The following is a 9364-nucleotide window of genomic DNA, read 5'->3' as shown; positions in this document are numbered from 1 at the left end:
TTGTGGTTGACAAGCTTAATAAAGAAGCATATTTAATTCCAGTCAAATCTACTTTTAAGGACATAAATATTGCAAAAATGTTTATGAGAAATTTTCATATTTCATGGGATACCTAAGGTTGTGATTTCAAATAGAGATGCAAAGTTTACCTCTAAATTTTGGAAAGGTTTATTTGAAAATATGGGAACTAAGTTAAATTTTATTACATCCTATCATCCTCAAACTGATGTTCAAATAGAAAGGACCAATTATATATTAGAGGACATGTTAAGGATGTATGTGAAAAATAAGCAAACTAAATAGGATGACTATTTGCATTTAACTGAATTTGCCTACAACAATTACTATCAAACATTTTTAAAGACGAGTCCTTTTGAATTTATATGTGGAATAAGATGCAAGCTACCTGTTAGCCTCCTGCTACAACAGGTATTCATTTTTCATGATTGAAATTTTCAATTGCCAAATATGTCATACTTTGCAGGCTGCAGTGTTCCATATTTCCAGAACAGGCCAATGAAGATGCCATGAAAGTATCCTGGTCCAAATGCCACTGCTGTATTCCATTTTTGATCACAGTTATCAGGCAGTTTTGCATTCAAAGGAGGTACTCAAGCTGGAATTCACTAACCTCCCCTTCTTCTCATTTCCCCCAAGTCACTTACTAACATCCCCCAAGAGGTCAAGATCTGCTTGAGCCTCTCAGTTTCATCATTTCCATGACATTCGCCTTGGTAAGGATTTGCTTTACTCAAGGACTGCTCACTCATCATCTGTGAGCCTTCTTTTCCCCAACAAAGCCTAAGGTCTCATACCTTAGCGCCCTCTTTTCATCTCCATATTAACTATTAACTTTATTATATAACTCCCTATCAGTTTTTCCCTTTCCCTATTAAAATCATGTATATAAAACTCCCCTATGAAAATACCCCCTCCCTGGAAAAATAGCCATATTTCCTATAAGTCCAGGGAATCACAGTCCATCTGGGGCTGTCTTTAGCCCATCCGAGTCATAACAGGGATTAATCTGACATCTGGCCAGATTAATAACCTCTCCCCTAGCCCTAAAACCCTCAAAAAGCCACTTTTGTCCATATCCTAAGATTTTGGGCGTAAATTGCTAAAAACCCGCGCTCAAAACCCATACTTTACCCCTTACCCTAAGCCCTGAGCACAAAAAAACATACTCCGCCTATTTATAATCCCATAACCCACTAAACTTATAGTTTTTACCCTCGTCGTGCTATATTAAAAACGGAATATACTGCGTATATTCCCGTCCTAACCTCCCGCTGCCTCGCGTCTACCGCCAGCTGTTGGATTGCCTTCCCCGCAGATCAACGGTGGGCGGGCCGCCCCACCCCCGAACCGCCTGAGCTTTAGCGTTCGGGAGATGGGCGGTATCGCCGTCGTACTCCCGCCACGTGTCAAGCTCCGGGCTGTGGCGGAGCGCCCCCTCACAAAACCACCATCCTCAAAGAGCGGTGCGCCACAAAACCACTTATCGCCCATGACATCACATCCCACGTCACCCTCTGCCCAGTCACCGCTTGCGTCACCCCCTTTGCCCAGTCACCATGTCAAGTCACCTGCCTGCGTGGCCTCCTGCCACGTCACTACCACGTGTCCCTGCCACGTCATCATCCGTACATGATGATGTCATCTCGCCACATCGTTTTGCTGACGTCACCCACCGTACAGCGTCACATCATGCTGACGTCATCATCAGCTTTTTTGCGCGCAGAGGCGAAAATCGCACTTCGGAGGCCCAGAATCCGATTCTGTGGCAATTTTTGATGAGCGATTTGCGCCTAGATTTTTTGGGCCTGAATGGGGAATCTTCAGGGAATCTTTTTATTCTGCGGCCCACAGCAAGCTCGAAAGGCGCCGAATGACCCATTTTTCTTCACGAAGCTTTCCGGAAGGAGCAGAAAGCAGTTTTAAAGGAAACGAAGGCCGAGAAGCGGCCATTAAATTGTGAATAAGACCCACAGCACGCCAGAACAGCATCAATTTATTGCCAAAGAGTATTAGAGGAGGAAGGATAGCCAAAGAGTATCCGCCGAAGATTTTTAGGGGCTCGAAGCACTTGAACATTGATGAGCCCCCCAGAAATTCAAATCAAGAGGAGTAAGCCCATCCTAGCTCTCAAATCACAGTCAAAAGCATTCAATACCGCCGAACAACAATGGTGCAAAGATCAATGCCCAGTTATGACAGATGAAAAGCACAGAGCCACCTGGACAGATATTAACTCATTTTGATACAGCTGCCCCCAGCATAGCTCAAAGATATTTTCTGGCATTTATTTCTGGATAGGATTAGGTTAAAGTAATCAATTTTCTGTCGGACCTGTTAGGTCGGCTGTAATAGATAATTTCGGATAAATCTTCCCTATATATACCACCCTCTGTATTGTTTTAAGGGTTGGTTGGTTGATAGTTTTTCAGTAGAGACTCGCACTGTATACCTGACATGTTTTCTGTAATCAAAGACTGCTGAAAAGCTTGGAGGAAAGACTGTCTGCTCTGTGTCTAATGGTTTGAAGAAGTGAATTTGGAATTCTTGTGCTGCAACATGACTCAATAAGTTTTCCTATCTATGTTTTTTCATTGATATACCGTCTAAATAGCAGAAAGAAAGAATAGTTTAGAATTGGTTGATTGCCCTCTATGCTCATTTTCTACTGTTTCTTTATGTTTTCCTCTGGATCAATCATGAATATGAATTCCCTTCGGCTCATATTTCCCCTAATCCATTCATCTTTGACAGTTGTCTAGGAATTCTTAATTGCTCCTAGATAGAGTTCATTCACTTTCCCCCTTTTAAGCTTAATGAGAGATTCTTTGTTGCCTCTCATTCCTTATCCCTCATCCCATCCTTATAAGCTTTCAATGTTGTTTCATGAGCGGCTACCTTACTCCTTATTTCTCTTGTGACCAAGAAAACGCACCAGCCGTCCCACTCCTTGACTCCACGCCCAATGGTTTGAAAACTTACCAGACTATGTCTTGCCTCTCTACTTGAAACATCTTCCTTCCCACCAAAAACAATACAAAACCCCTGTGCATCATATCTAGCCTAAAATCATCCATTAAACAAAGCTAAACCTGAAAGAGAGAGCCCTCTCTGACTGCAGGCAGGCTAGAACCTGTAGTCCAAAGTTGGTTTGTGGTTACCTCAGCCGTATCCTTTTCTGGAGCTTTAAGGACAACCTGAGTGATAACATAATGGAGACTCCGCTGGGGACCTTCCACAGATAATTTCACAAAGTTTCACGAAGAAAGTTGGAAAGTTCCGCTATGAGGAACCAAACCTTCACAACCATTCTTCAAGTCTAGTTCTGATCTTTTATGGTGGACAGAGATCAGGCACTCAAAGTTAATATATCCACTTGGCGACTCCACATCATCCTCATAATAAAGGCTCCACTGGAGGAAGGAACCCAAAAGAAATGTATGAGTAGATTAGGTTTTTGACCTGGATTTTCATCTAAGAGGTCATGTTCTTTCTCTTCCATAAAATTTTGCTGTACATATTGTTTAAATTTAACTTTTATGGTTTTCCTTTAGAAAATGTTGAAGAAAGCCCTCCTTGCACATTAGAACAACAACCTCTAAATGCTGCTGATGCTCACCTCATGGTCAAGGGGGACACTTCTGTCAAATCCAATCATCCTATCCCTGTTCATACCGAACCCAATCATTTAGCCCCTGTACACAATCCCGTGCCTCGTAAGGTTCCTGATAGATATAAGCCACTCATTCTGCCTCCCGTGCTCAATCCTTTACCCAAAAATCATCCCATGAAACTCCCAAAATTTGATGGAGAGAATGGAGTTACTGCCCAAAAGCATATCCAGGCTTTTGAAGATTATTTAAACATTTTCGAGGTAGAAGATGAGGATGTTAGTGTTAGGCTGTTTGCCCTTTCTTTGCAAAGTGAAGTTAGGACTTGGTTTAAAGCATTGCCTGAGGCAAGCATCTCAAATCTCCAGCAGCTATTCAAACTCTTCCTTGATAGATGGATGACCAAAGTCAATTTTCTCATGCTCATAGAAGAATATCAATAGTTAAAAAGGATCCCATCTGAATCTGTTCAGCAATTTTCTGAGCGATTCAATCAGGTTTATCACTCTATACCATTGAATATAAGACCTCCCCCTGATTTGGCTCTACTACATTATCCAGCAGCATTTGATCCCGAAATAGAATTTCATCTGAGAGAAAGGAGCCCCTCTAATATGCAACAGATGCAGAACATGGCAGTAGATCTAGAGGTTAATCTGGAAGTTAGGGAGAGGAAGTTAAAAGCAGAAAAAGAGGGTAAACTAGATACCTTGCTAAAGAAAGCAGAGGAACTAAAGCAGACATTCACAATAGAAGTTGAAGGTTTAGAGCAACACAAAAGATCTGTTTTGCAAAGGGAAAGTAATGGTATTCCTGAGCAACCCTACTACAAAACAGATGACTTATTCATGCAGCCATACATGATGGAGCAATCTCCTGATATAACATATGAATATAATAGCTTCTCTTCTTTCAACTGTCTGCCCAAATATGATCAATATGACGATGATTATGAACCTAATGACCAAATCAGCTTCGCAGAGGGATCAGAGCCTATTTTGGCAGAAAGCACAGCTCAGGCTCATTTGCTTGAACCCAATGATCAGCAGGCCCAGTTTAGCTATGAAGAAAAGGAGGAAAATGCAGAGGGCGTTGAGTTCAGCGAAGGAACTTTACCATTTTGTTTCAAGTCTTTTCAGTTTATTAGGGGAGATCATCATGCCATTTATAATCAAGTGTCACCATATTGTGATGTTGACCGGCTAAAGGAGAGTCCAGGCCCCGCTCTTAATGCATTAACACTAGATTTGCAGCCCCAAAGTGCCAGTGAGTGTCAGATTGCAGAAGACTCAGAAGCGGCAACATGTGACCAAAAAATCCAACTGGATTCCCTGCCTATTAATTTTCAGCCATCTCGGATATTTGAAGAAGAAAAAGAACAGTCAGCACAAATCTGTCAGGTGCCATCTGAGCAGGCTTTCAAAGAATTACAGGTTCCATTCCATGTGTTGCACAACCCATCTGAGGGCAAGTTGTGTGATGAGGTAAATCACTGCTCTTCTCCGCTAGCAGGCTGCAAAGCTCAAAATCAAGTTGTTGATGATTCACCAATTTCAAAGCATGATAGCTATCCCAAACTTTTGTACAGTTCTTCAAGTCAGTCTAGCAATAATGTATATATGCTACAGGACCCTTTTGTACAGTTTCTTGTTTCAGCAAAGAAGGTCAGCAACTTCCTGATCTTCTCAAAGATTAATAAAGCCATATCAGATTGCAAGATCTCCATTTCAGGTAACAACAAGCATAAGCAGCAGGGGCCATTCATATTTATAATGCTTAAGTGGCTGCATTGGCTGTTTCATTTCACCTAACGGCAAAGAAAGTATTGGTTAGGGTAGGTAGGTAGGATTAATAAGGCAACCGGCCAAGCAAATTTTGCAGAATACAGCAGCAATTGAATACAAGGCAGTCTGACCTGCTGTTCTTGGCTTTTCACAAGGAAAAGCCATCCCCAAGTGGAGCCACTGTTAGCCTCCTGCTGCAGCAGGTATTCATTTTTCATGATTGACATTTTCACATGCCAAATATGTCATACTTTGCAGGCTGCAGTGTTCCATATTTCCAGAACAGGCCAATGAAGATGCCATGAAAGTATCCTGGTCCAAATGCCACTGCTGTATTCCATTTTTGATCACAGTTATCAGGTAGTTTTGCATTCAAAGGAGGTACTCAAGCTGGAATTCACTAACCTCCCCTTCTTCTCATTTCTCCCAAGTCACTCAATAACATCCCCCAAGAGGTCAAGATCTTCTTGAGCCTCTCAGTTTCATCATTTCCATGACATTCGCCTTGGTAAGGATTTGCTTTACTCAAGGACTGCTCACTCATCATCTGTGAGCCTTCTTTTCCCCAACAAAGCCTAAGGTCTCATACCTTAGCGCCCTCTTTTCATCTCCATATTCACTATTAACTTTATTATATAACTCCCTATCAGTTTTTCCCTTTCCTTATTAAAATCATGTATATAAAACTCCCCTATGCAAATACCCCCTCCCTGGCAAAATAGCCACATTTCCTATAAGTCCGGGGAATCACAGTCCATCTGGGGCTGTCTTTAGCCCATCCGAGTCATAACAGGGATTAATATGACACCTCGCCAGATTAATAACCTCTCCCCTAGCCCTAAGACCCTCAAAAAGCCACTTTTGCCCATATCTTAAGATTTCGGGCGTAAATTGCTAAAAACCCGTGCTCAAAACCCATACTTTACCCATTACCCTAAGCCCTGAGCGCAAAAAAACATACTCCGCCTGTTTATAATCCCATAACCCACTAAACTTATAGTTTTTACCCCCGTTGCGCTATATTAAAAACAGAATATACTGCGTATATTCCCGTCCTAACCTCCCGCCGCCTCGCGTCTATCGCCAGCCGTTGGATTGCCTTCCCCGCAAATCAACGGTGGGCGGGCCACCCCACCCCCGAGATGGGCGGTATTGCCGCCGTACTCCCGCCACGCGTCAAGCTCCGGGCTGTGGCGGAGCGTCCCCTCACGAAATCACCATCCTCAAAGAGCGGTGCGCCACAAAACCACTTACCACCCGTGACATCACATCCCACGTCACCCTCTGCCCAGTCACCGCTTGCGTCACCCCCTTTGCCCAATCACCATGTCGAGTCACCTGCCTGCGTGGCCTCCTGCCACGTCACTGCCACGTGTCCCTGCCACGTCATCATCCGTACATGATGACGTCATCTCGCCACGTCGTCCTGCTGACGTCACCCGCCGTACAACGTCACGTCATGCTGACGTCATCATCAACTTTTTTGCGCGTAGAGGCGAAAATCGCACTTCGGAGCCCCAGAATCCGATTCTGAGGCAGTTTTTGATGAGCGATTTGCACCTAGAGTTTTTGGGCCTGAATGGGGAATCTTTTTATTCTGCGGCCCCCAGCAAGCCTGAAAGGCACCGAATGACCCATTTTTCTTCACAAAGCTTGCCAGAAGGAGCAGAAAGTAGTTTTAAAGGAAACAGAGGCCGAGCAGCGGCCATTAAATTGTGAATAAGACCCACAACACGGTAGAACAACATCAATTTATTGCCAAAGAGTATCAGAGGAGGAAGGAGAGCCAAAGAGTATCCGCCGAAGATTTTTAGGGGCTCGAAGCACTTGAACATTGATGAGCTCCCCAGAAAGTCAAATCAAGAGGAGTAAGCCCATCCTAGCTCTCAAATCACAGTCAAAAGCATTCAATACCGCCGAACAACAATGGTGCAAAGACCAATGCACAGTTATGACAGATGAAAAGCACAGAGCCACCTGGACAGATATTAACTCATTTTGATACAGCTGCCCCCAGCATAGCTCAAAGATATTTTCTGGCATTTATTTCTGGATAGGATTAGGTTAAAGTAATCAATTTTTTGTCGGACCTGTTAGGTCGGCTGTAATAGATAATTTTAGTTAAATCTTCCCTATATATACTACCCTCTGTATTGTTTTAAGGGTTGGTTGGTTGATATTTTTTCAGTAGAGACTCGCACTGTATACCTGACATGTTTTCTGTAATCAAAGACTGCTGAAAAGCTTGGAGGAAAGACTGTCTGCTCTGTGTCTAATGGTTTGAAGAAGTGAATTTGGAATTCTTGTGCTGCAACATGGCTCAATAAGTTTTCCTATCTCTGTTTTTTCATTGATATACCGTCTAAATAGCAGAAAGAAAGAATAGTCTAGAATTGGTTGACTGCCCTCTATGCTCATTTTCTGCTGTTTCTTTATGTTTTCCTCTGGATCAGTCATGAATATGAATTCCCTTCGGCTCATATTTCCCCTAATCCATTCATCTTTGACAGTTGTCTAGGAATTCTTAATTGCTCCTAGATAGAGTTCATTCATTTTCCCCCTTTTAAGCTTAATGAGAGATTCTTTGTTGCCTCTCATTCCTTATGCCTCATCCCATCCTTATAAGCTTTTAGTGTTGTTTCATGAGCAGCTACGTTGCTCCTTATTTCTCTTGTGACCAAGAAAATGCACCAGCCGTCCCACTCCTTGACTCCACGCCCAATGGTTTGAAAACTTACCAGACTATGTCTTGCCTCTCTACTTGAAACGTCTTCTTTCCCACCCAAAATAATACAAAACCCCTGTGCATCATATCTAGCCTAAAATCATCCATTAAACAAAGCTAAACCTGAAAGAGAGAGCCCTCTCTGACTGCAGGCAGGCTAGAACCTGCAGTCCAAAGTTGGTTTGTGGTTACCTCGGCCGTATCCTTTTCTGGAGCTTTAAGGACAACCTGAGTGATAACACTACCATTATGTTGGGATCACCTTGAAGAGAAATTGATATTAGGTCCAGACATGTTAAAATAAATGGAAGAAACAGTCAAGCAAGTCAAACAAAAGTTAAAAATAGCCCAAGATCATCATAAAAGTTATGGAGATCTGAAAATAACTAAAAAGGAATTGAATGTGGGGGATCATGTTTACTTGAAAGTCAAACCTAAAAAAAGTACACTCAATCTTGGTATTGGTGCTAAATACTCCTAGATATTGTGGAACCTTTGAAGTGTTAGCCAAAGTTAGACCTGTTGCTTATCAACTAGCTCTACCAACCAATATTTAGATTCATAATGTGTTTCATGTTTCTTTATTGCAAAAGCATGTACATGATCCATCTCATGTAATTGATTGGCATGTTGTATAAGTGGAATCAAAGGGAGAGTTCCTAGCAGAACCACTATGTATTCTAGAGCAGAGGGTGGTTACACTCTGGAATAGAGATGTAGTGCAGTTGAAGGTTCAATGGAAACATTTCACTCTAGAGGAAGAAACCTAAGAGTTGGAGGATGATTTCAAGGAAGCTTATCATTATATGGTTTAAATTCCTGAAATGATTTACAAAAAGAAAGTACTGATTAGGACACTAGGATAATGCCAAAGTCAAGCGGGGAGGATGTAATATCCCTCAGATTAAGGATTTATTGTAATTAAATGTGTATAAGCTTAAATTTAGTGTGCTATTTTAAATGACAGATAGGCATTTAAAGTATCAATAACTTTGATGATAATAACTATTATAAAGTTTTTGTTGTAAATTTGTTATTATATTTTTATATTATTAATAAAGACAACTAGGAAATTAATTATTGAAGTATAGATGGATGAAAGAAGAAAAATGATGCAATTTAATGATAAAAAAAGATTATCCATCAATAAGCACTAGAAATCTAATATGGCTGATTAAATTTAATTCAGGAATTATTATATTGGCCAATTAAATGTTTCTTAGAAG

The sequence above is a fragment of the Pinus tabuliformis genome, chromosome 6 (genome assembly GCF_031772625.1).
Source record: "Pinus tabuliformis cultivar Carrire ecotype Pingquan chromosome 6, CPIR1, whole genome shotgun sequence".
In the NCBI taxonomy this organism is placed as follows: domain Eukaryota; kingdom Viridiplantae; phylum Streptophyta; class Pinopsida; order Pinales; family Pinaceae; genus Pinus; species Pinus tabuliformis.
Note: the sequence above shows the minus strand (reverse complement) of the source record.